Raw genomic sequence first — 23,755 nt, forward strand, 5'->3', positions numbered from 1 at the left:
CCACTGGAGGCGTGGTTCGAATCCCAACTTCTGACAGAAAGTGTTTATTACCGGATGAAAGCCGGTATAATGATAATAATATGATGTTGGGAAATATATAATAAAACAACAACAACAATTGAACTTATATTATTTTGTCGTTATATTATATTATATTATTATATTAAGAATTTACGATCATGTGTTGTAATTATTGCACCACCTTATGATATCTACGATGATTTCCACAGTATTTAGGCTTTTGTAAGTCAGGATGGTCGAGCGGTCTAAGGCGCTGCGTTCAGGTCGCAGTCTCCACTGGAGGCGTGGGTTTGAATCCCACTTCTGACTGAAAATGTTTGTTACCGGTTGAAAGCCGGTATAATGATAATAATATGATGTTGGGAAATATATAATAAAACAACAACAATTGAACTTATATTATTTTGTCGTTATATTATATTATATTATTATATTAAGAATTTACGATCCATCCATCCATCCATTTTCAATACCGCTTATCCTCATTAGGGTCGCGGGGCGCTGGAGCCTATCCCAGCTGACATAGGGCGAAGGCAGGGGACACCCTGGACAGGCCGCCAGTCCATCTAGGGCAAAGAATTTACGATCTTGTGTTGTAATTATTGCACCACCATATGATATCTACGATGATTTCCAAGGAATTTGGGCTTTTGAAAGTCAGGATGGCCGAGCGGTCTAAGGTTCAGGTCGCAGTCTCCACTGGAGGCGTGGGTTCGAATCCCACTTCTGACAGAAAGTGTTTAGTACCGATTGAAAGCCGGTATGATGATAATAATATGATGTTGGGAAAAAAATAATAAAACAACAATTGTTGGAATTATATTATTTTGTCGTTGTTATATTATATTATTATATTAAGAATTTACGATCTTGTGTTGTAATTATTGCACCACCTTATGATATCTACAATGATTTCCACAGAAATTGTTGAAATTATATTATTTTGTCGTTGTTATATTATATTATATGATGGCCGAGCGGTCTAAGGCGCTGTGTTCAGGTCGCAGTCTCCACTGGAGACGTGGGTTCAAATCCCACTTTTGACAGAAAGTGTTTATTACGGGTTGAAAGCCGGTATGATGATAATAATATGATGTTGGGAAATATATAATAAAACAACAACAACAATTGAACTTATATTATTTTGTCGTTATATTATATTATATTATTATATTAAGAATTTACGATCTTGTGTTGTAATTATTGCACCACTGTATGATATCTACGATGATTTCCACAGAATTTAGGCTTTTGTAAGTCAGGATGGCCGAGCGGTCTAAGGCGCTGCGTTCAGGTCGCAGTCTCCACTGGAGACGTGGGTTCAAATCCCACTTTTGACAGAAAGTGTTTATTACGGGTTGAAAGCCGGTATGATGATAATAATATGATGTTGGGAAATATATAATAAAACAACAACAACAATTGAACTTATATTATTTTGTCGTTATATTATATTATATTATTATATTAAGAATTTACGATCTTGTGTTGTAATTATTGCACCACTGTATGATATCTCCGATGATTTCCACAGAATTTAGGCTTTTGTTAGTCAGGATGGCCGAGCGGTTTAAGGCGCTGCGTTCAGGTCGCAGTCTACACTGGAGGCGTGGGTTCGAATCCCACTTCTGACTGAAAATGTTTATTACCGGTTGAAAGCCGGTATGATGATAGTAATACGATGTTGGGAAAAAAATAATATAATATAACAACAACAATTGTTGGAATTATATTATTTTGTCGTTGTTATATTATATTACATTATTATATTAAGAATTTACGATCCTGTGTTGTAATTATTGCACCACCTTATGATATCTACGATGATTTCCACAGTATTTAGGCTTTCGTAAGTCAGGATGGCCGAGCGGTCTAAGGCGCTGCGTTCAGGTCGCAGTCTCCACTGGAGGCGTGGGTTCGAATCCCACTTCTGACAGAAAGAGTTTATTACCGGTTGAAAGCCGGTATGATGATAATAATATGATGTTGGGAAATATATAATAAAACAACAACAATAATTGAACTTATATTATTTTGTCGTTATATTATATTATATTATTATATTAAGAATTTACGATCTTGTGTTGTAATTATTGCACCACCTTATGATATCTACGATGATTTCCACAGTATTTAGGCTTTTGTAAGTCAGGATGGCCGAGCGGTCTAAGGCGCTGCGTTCAGGTCGCAGTCTACACTGGAGGCGTGGGTTCGAATCCCACTTCTGACTGAAAATGTTTATTACCGGTTGAAAGCCGGTATGATGATAGTAATACGATGTTGGGAAAAAAATAATATAATATAACAACAACAATTGTTGGAATTATATTATTTTGTCGTTGTTATATTATATTATATTATTATATTAAGAATTTACGATCTTGTGTTGTAATTATTGCACCACCTTATGATATCTACGATGATTTCCACAGTATTCAGGCTTTTGTAAGTCAGGATGGCCGAGCGGTCTAAGGCGCTGCGTTCAGGTGACAGTCTTCACTGAAGGCGTGGGTTCGAATCCCACTTCTGACAGAAAGTGTTTATTACCGGTTGAAAGCCGGTATGATGATAATAATATGATGTTGGGAAATATATAATAAAACAACAACAACAATTGTTGGACATATATATTTATTTTTTTGTCATATTATATTAAGAATCTTGGATCTTGTGTTGTAATTATTGCACCACCATATGATATCTATGATCATTTCCACAGAATTTAGTCTTTTGTAAGTCAGGATGGCCGAGCGGTCTAAGGCGCTGCGTTCAGGTCGCAGTCTCCACTGGAGGCGTGGGTTTGAATCCCACTTCTGACTGAAAATGTTTGTTACCGGTTGAAAGCCGGTATAATGATAATAATATGATGTTGGGAAATATATAATAAAACAACAACAATTGAACTTATATTATTTTGTCGTTATATTATATTATATTATTATATTAAGAATTTACGATCCATCCATCCATCCATTTTCAATACCGCTTATCCTCATTAGGGTCGCGGGGCGCTGGAGCCTATCCCAGCTGACATAGGGCGAAGGCAGGGGACACCCTGGACAGGCCGCCAGTCCATCTAGGGCAAAGAATTTACGATCTTGTGTTGTAATTATTGCACCACCATATGATATCTACGATGATTTCCAAGGAATTTGGGCTTTTGAAAGTCAGGATGGCCGAGCGGTCTAAGGTTCAGGTCGCAGTCTCCACTGGAGGCGTGGGTTCGAATCCCACTTCTGACAGAAAGTGTTTAGTACCGGTTGAAAGCCGGTATGATGATAATAATATGATGTTGGGAAAAAAATAATAAAACAACAATTGTTGGAATTATATTATTTTGTCGTTGTTATATTATATTATTATATTAAGAATTTACGATCTTGTGTTGTAATTATTGCACCACCTTATGATATCTACAATGATTTCCACAGAAATTGTTGAAATTATATTATTTTGTCGTTGTTATATTATATTATATGATGGCCGAGCGGTCTAAGGCGCTGCGTTCAGGTCGCAGTCTCCACTGGAGACGTGGGTTCAAATCCCACTTTTGACAGAAAGTGTTTATTACGGGTTGAAAGCCGGTATGATGATAATAATATGATGTTGGGAAATATATAATAAAACAACAACAACAATTGAACTTATATTATTTTGTCGTTATATTATATTATATTATTATATTAAGAATTTACGATCTTGTGTTGTAATTATTGCACCACTGTATGATATCTACGATGATTTCCACAGAATTTAGGCTTTTGTAAGTCAGGATGGCCGAGCGGTCTAAGGCGCTGCGTTCAGGTCGCAGTCTCCACTGGAGACGTGGGTTCAAATCCCACTTTTGACAGAAAGTGTTTATTACGGGTTGAAAGCCGGTATGATGATAGTAATATGATCTTGGGAAATATATAATATAACAACAACAACAATTGAACTTATATTATTTTGTCGTTATATTATATTATATTATTATATTAAGAATTTACGATCTTGTGTTGTAATTATTGCACCACTGTATGATATCTACGATGATTTCCACAGAATTTAGGCTTTTGTTAGTCAGGATGGCCGAGCGGTTTAAGGCGCTGCGTTCAGGTCGCAGTCTACACTGGAGGCGTGGGTTCGAATCCCACTTCTGACTGAAAATGTTTATTACCGGTTGAAAGCCGGTATGATGATAGTAATACGATGTTGGGAAAAAAATAATATAATATAACAACAACAATTGTTGGAATTATATTATTTTGTCGTTGTTATATTATATTACATTATTATATTAAGAATTTACGATCCTGTGTTGTAATTATTGCACCACCTTATGATATCTACGATGATTTCCACAGTATTTAGGCTTTCGTAAGTCAGGATGGCCGAGCGGTCTAAGGCGCTGCGTTCAGGTCGCAGTCTCCACTGGAGGCGTGGGTTCGAATCCCACTTCTGACTGAAAATGTTTATTACCGGTTGAAAGCCGGTATGATGATAGTAATAAGATGTTGGGAAAAAAATAATATAATATAACAACAACAATTGTTGGAATTATATTATTTTGTCGTTGTTATATTATATTATATTATTATATTAAGAATTTACGATCTTGTGTTGTAATTATTGCACCACCTTATGATATCTACGATGATTTCCACAGTATTTAGGCTTTCGTAAGTCAGGATGGCCGAGCGGTCTAAGGCGCTGCGTTCAGGTCGCAGTCTCCACTGGAGGCGTGGGTTCGAATCCCACTTCTGACTGAAAATGTTTATTACCGGTTGAAAGCCGGTATGATGATAATAATATGATGTTGGGAAATATATAATAAAACAACAACAACAATTGAACTTATATTATTTTGTCGTTATATTATATTATATTATTATATTAAGAATTTACGATCTTGTGTTGTAATTATTGCACCACCTTATGATATCTACGATGATTTCCACAGTATTTAGGCTTTTGTAAGTCAGGATGGCCGAGCGGTCTAAGGCGCTGCGTTCAGGTCGCAGTCTCCACTGGAGGTGTGGGTTCGAATCCCACTTCTGACAGAAAGAGTTTATTACCGGTTGAAAGCCGGTATGATGATAATAATATGATGTTGGGAAATATATAATAAAACAACAACAATAATTGAACTTATATTATTTTGTCGTTATATTATATTATATTATTATATTAAGAATTTACGATCTTGTGTTGTAATTATTGCACCACCTTATGATATCTACGATGATTTCCACAGTATTTAGGCTTTTGTAAGTCAGGATGGCCGAGCGGTCTAAGGCGCTGCGTTCAGGTCGCAGTCTCCACTGGAGGCGTGGGTTCGAATCCCACTTCTGACTGAAAATGTTTATTACCGGTTGAAAGCCGGTATGATGATAGTAATACGATGTTGGGAAAAAAATAATATAATATAACAACAACAATTGTTGGAATTATATTATTTTGTCGTTGTTATATTATATTATATTATTATATTAAGAATTTACGATCTTGTGTTGTAATTATTGCACCACCTTATGATATCTACGATGATTTCCACAGTATTCAGGCTTTTGTAAGTCAGGATGGCCGAGCGGTCTAAGGCGCTGCGTTCAGGTCGCAGTCTACACTGGAGGCGTGGGTTCGAATCCCACTTCTGACTGAAAATGTTTATTACCGGTTGAAAGCCGGTATGATGATAGTAATAAGATGTTGGGAAAAAAATAATATAATATAACAACAACAATTGTTGGAATTATATTATTTTGTCGTTGTTATATTATATTATATTATTATATTAAGAATTTACGATCTTGTGTTGTAATTATTGCACCACCTTATGATATCTACGATGATTTCCACAGTATTTAGGCTTTTGTAAGTCAGGATGGCCGAGCGGTCTAAGGCGCTGCGTTCAGGTCGCAGTCTCCACTGGAGGCGTGTGTTCGAATCCCACTTCTGACTGAAAATGTTTATTACCGGTTGAAAGCCGGTATGATGATAATAATATGATGTTGGGAAATATATAATAAAACAACAACAACAATTGAACTTATATTATTTTGTCGTTATATTATATTATTATATTAAGAATTTACGATCTTGTGTTGTAATTATTGCACCACCTTATGATATCTACGATGATTTCCACAGTATTTAGGCTTTTGTAAGTCAGGATGGCCGAGCGGTCTAAGGCGCTGCGTTCAGGTCGCAGTCTCCACTGGAGGCGTGGGTTCGAATCCCACTTCTGACAGAAAGAGTTTATTGCCGGTATGATGATAATAATATGATGTTGGGAAATATATAATAAAACAACAACAATAATTGAACTTATATTATTTTGTCGTTATATTATATTATATTATTATATTAAGAATTTACGATCTTGTGTTGTAATTATTGCACCACCTTATGATATCTACGATGATTTCCACAGTATTCAGGCTTTTGTAAGTCAGGATGGCCGAGCGGTCTAAGGCGCTGCGTTCAGGTCGCAGTCTACACTGGAGGCGTGGGTTCGAATCCCACTTCTGACTGAAAATGTTTATTACCGGTTGAAAGCCGGTATGATGATAGTAATACGATGTTGGGAAAAAAATAATATAATATAACAACAACAATTGTTGGAATTATATTATTTTGTCGTTGTTATATTATATTATATTATTATATTAAGAATTTACGATCTTGTGTTGTAATTATTGCACCACCTTATGATATCTACGATGATTTCCACAGTATTCAGGCTTTTGTAAGTCAGGATGGCCGAGCGGTCTAAGGCACTGCGTTCAGGTCGCAGTCTCCACTGGAGGTGTGGGTTCGAATCCCACTTCTGACAGAAAGAGTTTATTACCGGTTGAAAGCCGGTATGATGATAATAATATGATGTTGGGAAATATATAATAAAACAACAACAATAATTGAACTTATATTATTTTGTCGTTATATTATATTATATTATTATATTAAGAATTTACGATCTTGTGTTGTAATTATTGCACCACCTTATGATATCTACGATGATTTCCACAGTATTTAGGCTTTTGTAAGTCAGGATGGCCGAGCGGTCTAAGGCGCTGCGTTCAGGTCGCAGTCTCCACTGGATGAGTGGGTTCGAATCCCACTTCTGACAGAAAGTGTTTATTACCGGTTGAAAGCCGGTATGATGATAGTAATATGATGTTGGGAAAAAAATAATATAATATAACAACAACAACAATTGTTGGAATTATATTATTTTGTCGTTGTTATATTATATTATTATATTAAGAATTAACGATCTTGTGTTGTTATTATTGCACCACTGTATTATATCTACGATGATTTCCACAGAATTTAGGCTTTTGTAAGTCAGGATGGCCGAGCGGTCTAAGGCGCTGCGTTCAGGTCGCAGTCTCCACTGGAGGCGTGGGTTCGAATCCCACTTCTGACTGAAAATGTTTATTACCGGTTGAAAGCCGGTATGATGATAGTAATACGATGTTGGGAAAAAAATAATATAATATAACAACAACAATTGTTGGAATTATATTATTTTGTCGTTGTTATATTATATTATATTATTATATTAAGAATTTACGATCTTGTGTTGTAATTATTGCACCACCTTATGATATCTACGATGATTTCCACAGTATTCAGGCTTTTGTAAGTCAGGATGGCCGAGCGGTCTAAGGCGCTGCGTTCAGGTCGCAGTCTCCACTGGAGGCGTGGGTTCGAATCCCACTTCTGACTGAAAATGTTTATTACCGGTTGAAAGCCGGTATGATGATAATAATATGATGTTGGGAAATATATAATAAAACAACAACAACAATTGAACTTATATTATTTTGTCATTATATTATATTATTATATTAAGAATTTACGATCTTGTGTTGTAATTATTGCACCACCTTATGATATCTACGATGATTTCCACAGTATTCAGGCTTTTGTAAGTCAGGATGGCCGAGCGGTCTAAGGCGCTGCGTTCAGGTCGCAGTCTACACTGGAGGCGTGGGTTCGAATCCCACTTCTGACAGAAAGTGTTTATTAATGGTTGAAAGCCGGTATGATGATAATAATATGATGTTGGGAAATATATAATAAAACAACAACAATTGTTGGAATTATATTATTTTGTCGTTATATTATATTATATTATTATATTAAGAATTAACGATCTTGTGTTGTTATTATTGCACCATTACAATGATTTCCACAGTACTTAGGCTTTTGAAAGTCAGGATGGCCGAGCAGTCTAAGGCGCTGCGTTCAGGTCGCAGTCTCCACTGGAGGCGTGGGTTCGAATCCCACTTCTGTCAGAAAGTGTTTATAACATAATAATTTATTATTAAAATAAAACAACAACAACAATTGTTGGAATTATATTATTTTGTCGTTGTAATTATTGCACCACCATATGGTATCTACGATGATTTCCACAGAATTTAGGCTTTTGTAAGTCAGGATGGCCGAGCGGTCTAAGGTTCAGGTCGCAGTCTCCACTGGATGAGTGGGTTCGAATCCCACTTCTGACAGAAAGTGTTTATTACCGGTTGAAAGCCGGTATGATGATAGTAATATGATGTTGGGAAAAAAATAATATAATATAACAACAACAACAATTGTTGGAATTATATTATTTTGTCGTTGTTATATTATATTATTATATTAAGAATTAACGATCTTGTGTTGTTATTATTGCACCACTGTATGATATCTACGATGATTTCCACAGAATTTAGGCTTTTGTAAGTCAGGATGGCCGAGCGGTCTAAGGCGCTGCGTTCAGGTCGCAGTCTCCACTGGAGGCGTGGGTTCGAATCCCACTTCTGACTGAAAATGTTTATTACCGGTTGAAAGCCGGTATGATGATAGTAATACGATGTTGGGAAAAAAATAATATAATATAACAACAATTGTTGGAATTATATTATTTTGTCGTTGTTATATTATATTATATTATTATATTAAGAATTTACGATCTTGTGTTGTAATTATTGCACCACCTTATGATATCTACGATGATTTCCACAGTATTCAGGCTTTTGTAAGTCAGGATGGCCGAGCGGTCTAAGGCGCTGCGTTCAGGTCGCAGTCTCCACTGGAGGCGTGGGTTCGAATCCCACTTCTGACTGAAAATGTTTATTACCGGTTGAAAGCCGGTATGATGATAATAATATGATGTTGGGAAATATATAATAAAACAACAACAACAATTGAACTTATATTATTTTGTCGTTATATTATATTATATTATTATATTAAGAATTTACGATCTTGTGTTGTAATTATTGCACCACCTTATGATATCTACGATGATTTCCACAGTATTTAGGCTTTTGTAAGTCAGGATGGCCGAGCGGTCTAAGGCGCTGCGTTCAGGTCGCAGTCTCCACTGGAGGCGTGGGTTCGAATCCCACTTCTGACAGAAAGAGTTTATTACCGGTTGAAAGCCGGTATGATGATAATAATATTATGTTGGGAAATATATAATAAAACAATAACAATAATTGAACTTATATTATTTTGTCGTTATATTATATTATATTATTATATTAAGAATTTACGATCTTGTGATGTAATTATTGCACCACCTTATGATATCTACGATGATTTCCACAGTATTTAGGCTTTTGTAAGTCAGGATGGCCGAGCGGTCTAAGGCGCTGCGTTCAGGTCGCAGTCTACACTGGAGGCGTCGGTTCGAATCCCACTTCTGACTGAAAATGTTTATTACCGGTTGAAAGCCGGTATGATGATAGTAATACGATGTTGGGAAAAAAATAATATAATATAACAACAACAATTGTTGGAATTATATTATTTTGTCGTTGTTATATTATATTATATTATTATATTAAGAATTTACGATCTTGTGTTGTAATTATTGCACCACCTTATGATATCTATGATGATTTCCACAGAATTTAGGCTTTTGTAAGTCAGGATGGCCGAGCGGTCTAAGGCGCTGCGTTCAGGTCGCAGTCTCCACTGGAGGCGTGGGTTTGAATCCCACTTCTGACAGAAAGAGTTTATTACCGGTTGAAAGCCGGTATGATGATAATAATATTATGTTGGGAAATATATAATAAAACAATAACAATAATTGAACTTATATTATTTTGTCGTTATATTATATTATATTATTATATTAAGAATTTACGATCTTGTGTTGTAATTATTGCACCACCTTATGATATCTACGATGATTTCCACAGTATTTAGGCTTTTGTAAGTCAGGATGGCCGAGCGGTCTAAGGCGCTGCGTTCAGGTCGCAGTCTACACTGGAGGCGTCGGTTCGAATCCCACTTCTGACTGAAAATGTTTATTACCGGTTGAAAGCCGGTATGATGATAGTAATACGATGTTGGGAAAAAAATAATATAATATAACAACAACAATTGTTGGAATTATATTATTTTGTCGTTGTTATATTATATTATATTATTATATTAAGAATTTACGATCTTGTGTTGTAATTATTGCACCACCTTATGATATCTACGATGATTTCCACAGTATTTAGGCTTTTGTAAGTCAGGATGGCCGAGCGGTCTAAGGCGCTGCGTTCAGGTCGCAGTCTCCACTGGAGGCGTGGGTTTGAATCCCACTTCTGACTGAAAGTGTTTATTACCGGTTGAAAGCCGGTATAATGATAATAATATGATGTTGGGAAAAAAATAATATAACAACAACAACAATTGTTGGAATTATATTATTTTGTCGTTGTTATATTATATTATATTATTATATTAAGAATTTACGATCTTGTGTTGTAATTATTGCACCACCTTATGATATCTATGATGATTTCCACAGAATTTAGGCTTTTGTAAGTCAGGATGGCCGAGCGGTCTGAGGCGCTGCGTTCAGGTCGCAGTCTACACTGGAGGCGTGGGTTCGAATCCCACTTCTGACAGAAAGTGTTTATTAATGGTTGAAAGCCGGTATGATGATAATAATATGATGTTGGGAAATATATAATAAAACAACAACAACAATTGTTGGAATTATATTATTTTGTCGTTATATTATATTATATTATTATATTAAGAATTAACGATCTTGTGTTGTTATTATTGCACCACTACAATGATTTCCACAGTACTTAGGCTTTTGAAAGTCAGGATGGCCGAGCAGTCTAAGGCGCTGCGTTCAGGTCGCAGTCTCCACTGGAGGCGTGGGTTCGAATCCCACTTCTGTCAGAAAGTGTTTATAACATAATAATTTATTATTATAATAAAACAACAACAACAATTGTTGGAATTATATTATTTTGTCGTTGTAATTATTGCACCACCATATGATATCTACGATGATTTCCACAGAATTTAGGCTTTTGTAAGTCAGGATGGCCGAGCGGTCTAAGGTTCAGGTCGCAGTCTCCACTGGATGAGTGGGTTCGAATCCCACTTCTGACAGAAAGTGTTTATTACCGGTTGAAAGCCGGTATGATGATAGTAATATGATGTTGGGAAAAAAATAATATAATATAACAACAACAACAATTGTTGGAATTATATTATTTTGTCGTTGTTATATTATATTATTATATTAAGAATTAACGATCTTGTGTTGTTATTATTGCACCACTGTATGATATCTACGATGATTTCCACAGAATTTAGGCTTTTGTAAGTCAGGATGGCCGAGCGGTCTAAGGCGCTGCGTTCAGGTCGCAGTCTCCACTGGAGGCGTGGGTTCGAATCCCACTTCTGACAGAAAGTGTTTATTACCTTTTAAAAGCCGGTATGATGATAATAATATGATGTTGGGAAATATATAATAAAACAACAACAACAATTGTTGGAATTATATTATTTTGTCGTTATATTATATTATTATATTAAGAATTAACGATCTTGTGTTGTTATTATTGCACCACTGTATGATATCTACGATGATTTCCACAGAATTTAGGCTTTTGGAAGTCAGGATGGCCGAGCGGTCTAAGGCGCTGCGTTCAGGTCGCAGTCTCCACTGGAGGCGTGGGTTCGAATCCCACTTCTGACAGAAAGTGTTTATTACCGGTTAAAAGCTGGTATGATGATAGTAATATGATCTTGGGAAATATATAATATAACAACAACAACAATTGTTGGAATTATATTATTTTGTCGTTGTTATATTATATTATATTATTATATTAAGAATTTACGATCTTGTGTTGTAACTAGAAAGAGCATTTCCTGCTGAAAATGCGTTGGAATGCTAAAATCTGAAGAATGAAGCTGAAATATATAAAACAGTAACTGAAAAAAGCTGAACATTTGAAGCTTGAAGCTGAAATGTTAAAAGAAATAGCTGAAGATTGATGAAAACAGCTGAAAATGGCTTAAACTTGCTGAATATATCTGAAAATAGCGAATATATATGAAAATAGCTGAATATATATGAAAATAGCGGAATAGACGAATATATGAAAAAATACAGAAAAGTCAAACTACCTGCTGAAAAGTGTTGAAGCCCAAATGCATTTAACTGAATTGCTGAAAATCCTTGTTTAAATGTATAATTGGACAAATTGAAAGGAAAACTGCATCATCTAAATAATCCAAGAGATGAATTACAATCCAAGAAAGGAGAGAGACAGACAGACAGACAGACAGACAGAGGAATGAGAATACCTGTGTGTGACTCTTGGGGCTTTTATTTTGAAGGGAAGACAGAAAGACAGACAGACAGACAGAGGAATGAGAATACCTGTGTGTGACTCTTGGGGCTTTTATTTTGAAAGGGAAGACAGACAGACGAATGAGAATACCTATGTGTGACTCTTGGGGCTTTTATTTTGAAAGGGAAGACAGACGAATGAGAATACCTGTGTGTGACTCTTGGGGCTTTTATTTTGAAAGGGAAGACAGACAGACAGACAGACAGACGAATGAGAATACCTATGTGTGACTCTTGGGGCTTTTATTTTGAAAGGGAAGACAGACAGACAGACAGAGGAATGAGAATACCTGTGTGTGACTCTTGGGGCTTTTATTTTGAAAGGGAAGACAGACAGACAGACGAATGAGAATACCTGTGTGTGACTCTTGGGGCATTTATTTTGAAAGGGAAGACAGAGACAGACAGAGAGACAGACAGACAGACAGACAGACGAATGAGAATACCTATGTGTGACTCTTGGGGCTTTTATTTTGAAAGGGAAGACAGACAGACAGAGGAATGAGAATACCTGTGTGTGACTCTTGGGGCTTTTATTTTGAAAGGGAAGACAGACAGACAGACAAAGGAATGAGAATACCTGTGTGTGACTCTTGGGGCTTTTATTTTGAAAGGGAAGACAGAAAGACAGAGGAATGAGAATACCTGTGTGTGACTCTTGGGGCTTTTATTTTGAAAGGGAAGACAGAAAGACAGACAGACAGACAGACAGAGGAATGAGAATACCTGTGTGTGACTCTTGGGGCTTTTATTTTGAAAGGGAAGACAGAAAGACAGACAGACAGACGGACAGACGAATGAGAATACCTGTGTGTGACTCTTGGGGCTTTTATTTTGAAAGGGAAGACAGAAAGACAGACAGCCTGTAGCTGCTCTGTGTGTGTGTGTTTGTGTGTGTCCTCTAAATGTAGCTAAAACCAGAATAAGTGTGAGACTGCTCTGATTAGCTGCACCTGTGTCATGAGTGACACAGGTGCAGCTAATCACATGTCATGAGTGACTGAGTTTTTGCTGTGATAAATATATAATATAACAACAATTGTAGGAATTATATTATTTTGTCGTTATATTATATTATTATATTAAGAATTTACAATCTTGTGTTGTAATTATTGCACCACCTTATGATATCTACGATAATTTCCACAGTATTTAGGCTTTTGTAAGTCAGGATGGCCGAGCGGTCAAAGGTTCAGGTCGCAGTCTCCACTGGAGGCGTGGGTTCGAATCCCACTTCTGACAGAAAGTGTTTATTACTGGTTGAAAGCCGGTATGATGATAGTAATATGATGTTGGGAAAAAAATAATATAATATAACAACAACAACAATTGTTGGAATTATATTATTCTGTCGTTGTTATATTATATTATTATATTAAGAATTAACGATCTTGTGTTGTTATTATTGCACCACTGTATGATATCTACGATGATTTCCACAGAATTTAGGCTTTTGGAAGTCAGGATGGCCGAGCGGTCTAAGGCGCTGCGTTCAGGTCGCAGTCTCCACTGGAGGCGTGGGTTCGAATCCCACTTCTGACAGAAAGTGTTTATTACCGGTTGAAAGCCGGTATGATGATAATAATATGATGTTGGGAAAAAAATAATATAATATAACAACAATTGTAGGAATTATATTATTTTGTCGTTATATTATATTATTATATTAAGAATTTACGATCTTGTGTTGTAATTATTGCACCACCTTATGATATCTACGATGATTTCCACAGTATTTAGGCTTTTGTAAGTCAGGATGGCCGAGCGGTCTAAGGCGCTGCGTTCAGGTCGCAGTCTCCACTGGAGGTGTGGGTTCGAATCCCACTTCTGACTGAAAGTGTTTATTGCCGATTGAAAGCCGGTATAATGATAATAATATGATGTTGGGAAATATATAATAAAACAACAACAACAATTGTTGGAATTATATTATTTTGTCGTTGTTATATTATATTATTATATTAAGAATTTACGATCTTGTGTTGTAATTATTGCACCACCATATGATATCTACGATGATTTCCACAGTATTTAGGTTTTTGTAAGTCAGGATGGCCGAACGGTCTAAGGCGCTGCGTTCAGGTCGCAGTCTCCACTGGAGGCGTAGGTTCGAATCCCACTTCTGACTGAAAATGTTTATTACCGGTTGAAAGCCGGTATGATGATAGTAATATGATGTTGGGAAAAAAATAATATAACAACAACAACAATTGTTGGAATTATATTATTTTGTCGTTGTTATATTATATTATATTATTATATTAAGAATTTACGATCTTGTGTTGTAATTGTTTATTACATAATAATGTATTATTATAATAAAACAACAACAACAATTGTTGGAATTATATTATTTTGTCGTTATATTATATTATATTATTATATTAAGAATTAACGATCTTGTGTTGTTATTATTGCACCACTACGATGATTTCCACAGTATTTAGGCTTTTGAAAGTCAGGATGGCCGAGCAGTCTAAGGCGCTGCGTTCAGGTCGCAGTCTCCACTGGAGGCGTGGGTTCGAATCCCACTTCTGTTAGAAAGTGTTTATTACATAATAATTTATTATTTTAATAAAACAACAACAACAATTGTTGGAATTATATTATTTTGTCGTTATATTATATTATTATATTAAGAATTAACGATCTTGTGTTGTTATTATTGCACCAATACGATGATTTCCACAGTATTTAGGCTTTTGAAAGTCAGGATGGCCGAGCAGTCTAAGGCGCTGCGTTCAGATCGCAGTCTCCACTGGAGGCGTGGGTTTCGAATCCCACTTCTGTCAGAAAGTGTTTATTACATAATAATTTATTATTATAATAAAACAACAACAACAATTGTTGGAATTATATTATTTTGTCGTTGTAATTATTGCACCACCATATGATATCTACGATGATTTCCACAGAATTTAGGCTTTTGTAAGTCAGGATGGCCGAGCGGTCTAAGGTTCAGGTCGCAGTCTCCACTGGAGGCGTGGGTTCGAATCCCACTTCTGACAGAAAGTGTTTATTACCGGTTGAAAGCCGGTATGATGATAGTAATATGATGTTGGGAAAAAAATAATATAACAACAACAACAATTGTTGGAATTGTATTATTTTGTCGTTGTTATATTATATTATATTATTATATTAAGAATTTACGATCTTGTGTTGTAATTGTTTATTACATAATAATGTATTATTATAATAAAACAACAACAACAATTGTTGGAATTATATTATTTTGTCGTTATATTATATTATATTATTATATTAAGAATTAACGAACTTGTGTTGTTATTATTGCACCAATACGATGATTTCCACAGTATTTAGGCTTTTGAAAGTCAGGATGGCCGAGCAGTCTAAGGCGCTGCGTTCAGATCGCAGTCTCCACTGGAGGCGTGGGTTCGAATCCCACTTCTGTCAGAAAGTGTTTATTACATAATAATTTATTATTATAATAAAACAACAACAACAATTGTTGGAATTATATTATTTTGTCGTTGTAACTATTGCACCACCATATGATATCTACGATGATTTCCACAGAATTTAGGCTTTTGTAAGTCAGGATGGCCGAGCGGTCTAAGGAGCTGCGTTCAGGTCGCAGTCTCCACTGGAGGCGTGGGTTCGAATCCCACTTCTGACTGAAAGTGTTTATTGCCGATTGAAAGCCGGTATAATGATAATAATATGATGTTGGGAAATATATAATAAAACAACAACAACAATTGTTGGAATTATATTATTTTGTCGTTGTTATATTATATTATTATATTAAGAATTTACGATCTTGTGTTGTAATTATTGCACCACCATATGATATCTACGATGATTTCCACAGAATTTAGGCTTTTGTAAGTCAGGATGGCCGAGCGGTCTAAGGCGCTGAGTTCAGGTCGCAGTCTCCACTGGAGGCGTGGGTTTGAATCCCACTTCTGACTGAAAGTGTTTATTACCGGTTGAAAGCCGGTATAATGATAATAATATGATGTTGGGAAATATATAATAAAACAACAACAACAATTGAACTTATATTATTTTGTCGTTATATTATATTATTATATTAAGAATTTACGATCTTGTGTTGTAATTATTGCACCACCTTATGATATCTACGATGATTTCCACAGTATTTAGGTTTTTGTAAGTCAGGATGGCCGAACGGTCTAAGGCGCTGCGTTCAGGTCGCAGTCTCCACTGGAGGCGTGGGTTCGAATCCCACTTCTGACAGAAAGTGTTTATTACCGGTTGAAAGCCGGTATGATGATAATAATATGATGTTGGGAAAAAAATAATATAATATAACAACAATTGTAGGAATTATATTATTTTGTCGTTATATTATATTATTATATTAAGAATTTACAATCTTGTGTTGTAATTATTGCACCACCTTATGATATCTACGATAATTTCCACAGTATTTAGGCTTTTGTAAGTCAGGATGGCCGAGCGGTCAAAGGTTCAGGTCGCAGTCTCCACTGGAGGCGTGGGTTCGAATCCCACTTCTGACAGAAAGTGTTTATTACCGGTTGAAAGCCGGTATGATGATCGTAATATGATGTTGGGAAAAAAATAATATAATATAACAACAACAACAATTGTTGGAATTATATTATTCTGTCGTTGTTATATTATATTATTATATTAAGAATTAACGATCTTGTGTTGTTATTATTGCACCACTGTATGATATCTACGATGATTTCCACAGAATTTAGGCTTTTGGAAGTCAGGATGGCCGAGCGGTCTAAGGCGCTGCGTTCAGGTCGCAGTCTCCACTGGAGGCGTGGGTTCGAATCCCACTTCTGACAGAAAGTGTTTATTACCGGTTGAAAGCCGGTATGATGATAATAATATGATGTTGGGAAAAAAATAATATAATATAACAACAATTGTAGGAATTATATTATTTTGTCGTTATATTATATTATTATATTAAGAATTTACGATCTTGTGTTGTAATTATTGCACCACCTTATGATATCTACGATGATTTCCACAGTATTTAGGCTTTTGTAAGTCAGGATGGCCGAGCGGTCTAAGGCGCTGCGTTCAGGTCGCAGTCTCCACTGGAGGCGTGGGTTCGAATCCCACTTCTGTTAGAAAGTGTTTATTACATAATAATTTATTATTATAATAAAACAACAACAACAATTGTTGGAATTATATTATTTTGTCGTTATATTATATTATTATATTAAGAATTAACGATCTTGTGTTGTTATTATTGCACCAATACGATGATTTCCACAGTATTTAGGCTTTTGAAAGTCAGGATGGCCGAGCAGTCTAAGGCGCTGCGTTCGGATCGCAGTCTCCACTGGAGGCGTGGGTTCGAATCCCACTTCTGTCAGAAAGTGTTTATTACATAATAATTTATTATTATAATAAAACAACAACAACAATTGTTGGAATTATATTATTTTGTCGTTGTTATATTATATTATATTAAGAATTAACGATCTTGTGTTGTTATTATTGCACCAATACGATGATTTCCACAGTATTTAGGCTTTTGAAAGTCAGGATGGCCGAGCGGTCTAAGGTTCAGGTCGCAGTCTCCACTGGAGGCGTGGGTTCGAATCCCACTTCTGACAGAAAGTGTTTATTACCGGTTGAAAGCCGGTATGATGATAGTAATATGATGTTGGGAAAAAAATAATATAACAACAACAACAATTGTTGGAATTGTATTATTTTGTCGTTGTTATATTATATTATATTATTATATTAAGAATTTACGATCTTGTGTTGTAATTGTTTATTACATAATAATGTATTATTATAATAAAACAACAACAACAATTGTTGGAATTATATTATTTTGTCGTTATATTATATTATTATATTAAGAATTAACGAACTTGTGTTGTTATTATTGCACCAATACGATGATTTCCACAGTATTTAGGCTTTTGAAAGTCAGGATGGCCGAGCAGTCTAAGGCGCTGCGTTCGGATCGCAGTCTCCACTGGAGGCGTGGGTTCGAATCCCACTTCTGTCAGAAAGTGTTTATTACATAATAATTTATTATTATAATAAAACAACAACAACAATTGTTGGAATTATATTATTTTGTCGTTGTAATTATTGCACCACCATATGATATCTACGATGATTTCCACAGAATTTAGGCTTTTGTAAGTCAGGATGGCCGAGCGGTCTAAGGCGCTGCGTTCAGGTCGCAGTCTCCACTGGAGGTGTGGGTTCGAATCCCACTTCTGACTGAAAGTGTTTATTGCCGATTGAAAGCCGGTATAATGATAATAATATGTTGTTGGGAAATATATAATAAAACAACAACAACAATTGTTGGAATTATATTATTTTGTCGTTGTTATATTATATTATTATATTAAGAATTTACGATCTTGTGTTGTAATTATTGCACCACCATATGATATCTACGATGATTTCCACAGTATTTAGGTTTTTGTAAGTCAGGATGGCCGAACGGTCTAAGGCGCTGCGTTCAGGTCGCAGTCTCCACTGGAGGCGTGGGTTCGAATCCCACTTCTGACTAAAAATGTTTATTACCGGTTGAAAGCCGGTATGATGATAATAATATGATGTTGGGAAAAAAATAATATAATATAACAACAATTGTAGGAATTATATTATTTTGTCGTTATATTATATTATTATATTAAGAATTTACGATCTTGTGTTGTAATTATTGCACCACCTTATGATATCTACGATGATTTCCACAGAATTTAGGCTTTTGTAAGTCAGGATGGCCGAGCGGTCTAAGGTTCAGGTCGCAGTCTCCACTGGAGGCGTGGGTTCGAATCCCACTTCTGACAGAAAGTGTTTATTACCGGTTGAAAGCCGGTATGATGATAGTAATATGATGTTGGGAAAAAAATAATATAACAACAACAACAATTGTTGGAATTGTATTATTTTGTCGTTGTTATATTATATTATATTATTATATTAAGAATTTACGATCTTGTGTTGTAATTGTTTATTACATAATAATGTATTGTTATAATAAAACAACAACAACAATTGTTGGAATTATATTATTTTGACGTTATATTATATTATATTATTATATTAAGAATTAACGAACTTGTGTTGTTATTATTGCACCAATACGATGATTTCCACAGTATTTAGGCTTTTGAAAGTCAGGATGGCCGAGCAGTCTAAGGCGCTGCGTTCAGATCGCAGTCTCCACTGGAGGCGTGGGTTCGAATCCCACTTCTGTCAGAAAGTGTTTATTACATAATAATTTATTATTATAATAAAACAACAACAACAATTGTTGGAATTATATTATTTTGTCGTAGTAATTATTGCACCACCATATGATATCTACGATGATTTCCACAGAATTTAGGCTTTTGTAAGTCAGGATGGCCGAGCGGTCAAAGGTTCAGGTCGCAGTCTCCACTGGAGGCGTGGGTTCGAATCCCACTTCTGACAGAAAGTGTTTATTACCGGTTGAAAGCCGGTATGATGATAGTAATATGATGTTGGGAAAAAAATAATATAATATAACAACAACAACAATTGTTGGAATTATATTATTCTGTCGTTGTTATATTATATTATTATATTAAGAATTAACGATCTTGTGTTGTTATTATTGCACCACTGTATAATATCTACGATGATTTCCACAGAATTTAGGCTTTTGGAAGTCAGGATGGCCGAGCGGTCTAAGGCGCTGCGTTCAGGTAGCAGTCTCCACTGGAGGCGTGGGTTCGAATCCCACTTCTGACAGAAAGTGTTTATTACCGGTTGAAAGCCGGTATGATGATAATAATATGATGTTGGGAAAAAAATAATATAATATAACAACAATTGTAGGAATTATATTATTTTGTCGTTATATTATATTATTATATTAAGAATTTACGATCTTGTGTTGTAATTATTGCACCACCTTATGATATCTACGATGATTTCCACAGTATTTAGGCTTTTGTAAGTCAGGATGGCCGAGCGGTCTAAGGCGCTGCGTTCAGGTCGCAGTCTCCACTGGAGGCGTGGGTTCGAATCCCACTTCTGACTGAAAATGTTTATTACCGGTTGAAAGCCGGTATGATAGTAATATGATGTTGGGAAATATATAATAAAACAACAACAACAATTGTTGGAATTATATTATTTTGTCGTTGTTATATTATATTATTATATTAAGAATTTACGATCTTGTGTTGTAATTATTGCACCACCATATGATATCTACGATGATTTCCACAGTATTTAGGCTTTTGTAAGTCAGGATGGCCGAGCGGTCTAAGGCGCTGCGTTCAGGTCGCAGTCTCCACTGGAGGCGTGGGTTTGAATCCCACTTCTGACTGAAAGTGTTTATTACCGGTTGAAAGCCGGTATAATGATAATAATATGATGTTGGGAAATATATAATAAAACAACAACAACAATTGAACTTATATTATTTTGTCGTTATATTATATTATTATATTAAGAATTTACGATCTTGTGTTGTAATTATTGCACCACCTTATGATATCTACGATGATTTCCACAGAATTTAGGCTTTTGTAAGTCAGGATGGCCGAACGGTCTAAGGCGCTGCGTTCAGGTCGCAGTCTCCACTGGAGGCGTGGGTTCGAATCCCACTTCTGACAGAAAGTGTTTATTACCGGTTGAAAGCCGGTATGATGATAATAATATGATGTTGGGAAAAAAATAATATAATATAACAACAATTGTAGGAATTATATTATTTTGTCGTTATATTATATTATTATATTAAGAATTTACGATCTTGTGTTGTAATTATTGCACCACCTTATGATATTTACGATGATTTCCACAGTATTTAGGCTTTTGTAAGTCAGGATGGCCGAGCGGTCAAAGGTTCAGGTCGCAGTCTCCACTGGAGGCGTGGGTTCGAATCCCACTTCTGACAGAAAGTGTTTATTACCGGTTGAAAGCCGGTATGATGATAGTAATATGATGTTGGGAAAAAAATAATATAATATAACAACAACAACAATTGTTGGAATTATATTATTCTGTCGTTGTTATATTATATTATTATATTAAGAATTAACGATCTTGTGTTGTTATTATTGCACCACTGTATGATATCTACGATGATTTCCACAGAATTTAGGCTTTTGGAACTCAGGATGGCCGAGCGGTCTAAGGCGCTGCGTTCAGGTCGCAGTCTCCACTGGAGGCGTGGGTTCGAATCCCACTTCTGACAGAAAGTGTTTATTACCGGTTGAAAGCCGGTATGATGATAATAATATGATGTTGGGAAAAAAATAATATAATATAACAACAATTGTAGGAATTATATTATTTTGTCGTTATATTATATTATTATATTAAGAATTTACGATCTTGTGTTGTAATTATTGCACCACCTTATGATATCTACGATGATTTCCACAGTATTTAGGCTTTTGTAAGTCAGGATGGCCGAGCGGTCTAAGGCGCTGCGTTCAGGTCGCAGTCTCCACTGGAGGCGTGGGTTCGAATCCCACTTCTGACTGAAAGTGTTTATTGCCGATTGAAAGCCGGTATAATGATAATAATATGATGTTGGGAAATATATAATAAAACAACAACAACAATTGTTGGAATTATATTATTTTGTCGTTGTTATATTATATTATTATATTAAGAATTTACGATCTTGTGTTGTAATTATTGCACCACCATATGATATCTACGATGATTTCCACAGAATTTAGGCTTTTGTAAGTCAGGATGGCCGAGCGGTCTAAGGCGCTGCGTTCAGGTCGCAGTCTCCACTGGAGGCGTGGGTTTGAATCCCACTTCTGACTGAAAGTGTTTATTACCGGTTGAAAGCCGGTATAATGATAATAATATGATGTTGGGAAATATATAATAAAACAACAACAACAATTGAACTTATATTATTTTGTCGTTATATTATATTATTATATTAAGAATTTACGATCTTGTGTTGTAATTATTCCACCACCTTATGATATCTACGATGATTTCCACAGTATTTAGGTTTTTGTAAGTCAGGATGGCCGAACGGTCTAAGGCGCTGCGTTCAGGTCGCAGTCTCCACTGGAGGCGTGGGTTTGAATCCCACTTCTGACTGAAAGTGTTTATTACCGGTTGAAAGCCGGTATAATGATAATAATATGATGTTGGGAAATATATAATAAAACAACAACAACAATTGAACTTATATTATTTTGTCGTTATATTATATTATTATATTAAGAATTTACGATCTTGTGTTGTAATTATTGCACCACCTTATGATATCTACGATGATTTCCACAGTATTTAGGTTTTTGTAAGTCAGGATGGCCGAACGGTCTAAGGCGCTGCGTTCAGGTCGCAGTCTCCACTGGAGGCGTGGGTTCGAATCCCACTTCTGACAGAAAGTGTTTATTACCGGTTGAAAGCCGGTATGATGATAATAATATGATGTTGGGAAAAAAATAATATAATATAACAACAATTGTAGGAATTATATTATTTTGTCGTTGTTATATTATATTATATTATTATATTAAGAATTTACGATCTTGTGTTGTAATTGTTTATTACATAATAATGTATTATTATAATAAAACAACAACAACAATTGTTGGAATTATATTATTTTGTCGTTATATTATATTATATTATTATATTAAGAATTAACGATCTTGTGTTGTTATTATTGCACCACTACGATGATTTCCACAGTATTTAGGCTTTTGAAAGTCAGGATGGCCGAGCAGTCTAAGGCGCTGCGTTCAGGTCGCAGTCTCCACTGGAGGCGTGGGTTCGAATCCCACTTCTGTTAGAAAGTGTTTATTACATAATAATTTATTATTATAATAAAACAACAACAACAATTGTTGGAAATATATTATTTTGTCGTTATATTATATTATTATATTAAGAATTAACGATCTTGTGTTGTTATTATTGCACCAATACGATGATTTCCACAGTATTTAGGCTTTTGAAAGTCAGGATGGCCGAGCAGTCTAAGGCGCTGCGTTCAGATCGCAGTCTCCACTGGAGGCGTGGGTTCGAATCCCACTTCTGTCAGAAAGTGTTTATTACATAATAATTTATTATTATAATAAAACAACAACAACAATTGTTGGAATTATATTATTTTGTCGTTGT

General features: G+C 35.4%; 13 non-coding genes across 13 annotated transcripts; all 13 read left to right on the forward strand.

Moving 5' to 3' along the window:
* Window positions 1-1,874: 1,874 nt before the first annotated feature.
* trnal-cag lies at window positions 1,875-1,957 on the forward strand. The gene has a single exon. It is a non-coding gene; the product is annotated as a tRNA-Leu (tRNA).
* A 3,023-nt stretch (window positions 1,958-4,980) lies between these two features.
* On the forward strand, window positions 4,981-5,063 carry trnal-cag. Its single transcript has one exon. It is a non-coding gene; the product is annotated as a tRNA-Leu (tRNA).
* A 1,104-nt stretch (window positions 5,064-6,167) lies between these two features.
* On the forward strand, window positions 6,168-6,250 carry trnal-cag. Its single transcript has one exon. It is a non-coding gene; the product is annotated as a tRNA-Leu (tRNA).
* A 3,079-nt stretch (window positions 6,251-9,329) lies between these two features.
* trnal-cag lies at window positions 9,330-9,412 on the forward strand. The gene has a single exon. It is a non-coding gene; the product is annotated as a tRNA-Leu (tRNA).
* Window positions 9,413-11,623: 2,211 nt separating this feature from the next.
* trnal-cag lies at window positions 11,624-11,706 on the forward strand. Its single transcript has one exon. It is a non-coding gene; the product is annotated as a tRNA-Leu (tRNA).
* A 209-nt stretch (window positions 11,707-11,915) lies between these two features.
* On the forward strand, window positions 11,916-11,998 carry trnal-cag. Its single transcript has one exon. It is a non-coding gene; the product is annotated as a tRNA-Leu (tRNA).
* Window positions 11,999-14,117: 2,119 nt separating this feature from the next.
* On the forward strand, window positions 14,118-14,200 carry trnal-cag. The gene has a single exon. It is a non-coding gene; the product is annotated as a tRNA-Leu (tRNA).
* Window positions 14,201-16,802: 2,602 nt separating this feature from the next.
* trnal-cag lies at window positions 16,803-16,885 on the forward strand. Its single transcript has one exon. It is a non-coding gene; the product is annotated as a tRNA-Leu (tRNA).
* Window positions 16,886-17,386: 501 nt separating this feature from the next.
* Window positions 17,387-17,469, forward strand: trnal-cag. The gene has a single exon. It is a non-coding gene; the product is annotated as a tRNA-Leu (tRNA).
* Window positions 17,470-17,928: 459 nt separating this feature from the next.
* trnap-cgg lies at window positions 17,929-18,011 on the forward strand. The gene has a single exon. It is a non-coding gene; the product is annotated as a tRNA-Pro (tRNA).
* Window positions 18,012-18,579: 568 nt separating this feature from the next.
* On the forward strand, window positions 18,580-18,662 carry trnap-cgg. Its single transcript has one exon. It is a non-coding gene; the product is annotated as a tRNA-Pro (tRNA).
* Window positions 18,663-21,181: 2,519 nt separating this feature from the next.
* On the forward strand, window positions 21,182-21,264 carry trnal-cag. The gene has a single exon. It is a non-coding gene; the product is annotated as a tRNA-Leu (tRNA).
* Window positions 21,265-22,929: 1,665 nt separating this feature from the next.
* trnal-cag lies at window positions 22,930-23,012 on the forward strand. Its single transcript has one exon. It is a non-coding gene; the product is annotated as a tRNA-Leu (tRNA).
* The last annotated feature ends 743 nt before the right edge of the window (window positions 23,013-23,755 follow it).

This window comes from Cyclopterus lumpus, chromosome 22 (assembly GCF_009769545.1).
Source record: "Cyclopterus lumpus isolate fCycLum1 chromosome 22, fCycLum1.pri, whole genome shotgun sequence".
Classification (NCBI taxonomy): domain Eukaryota; kingdom Metazoa; phylum Chordata; class Actinopteri; order Perciformes; family Cyclopteridae; genus Cyclopterus; species Cyclopterus lumpus.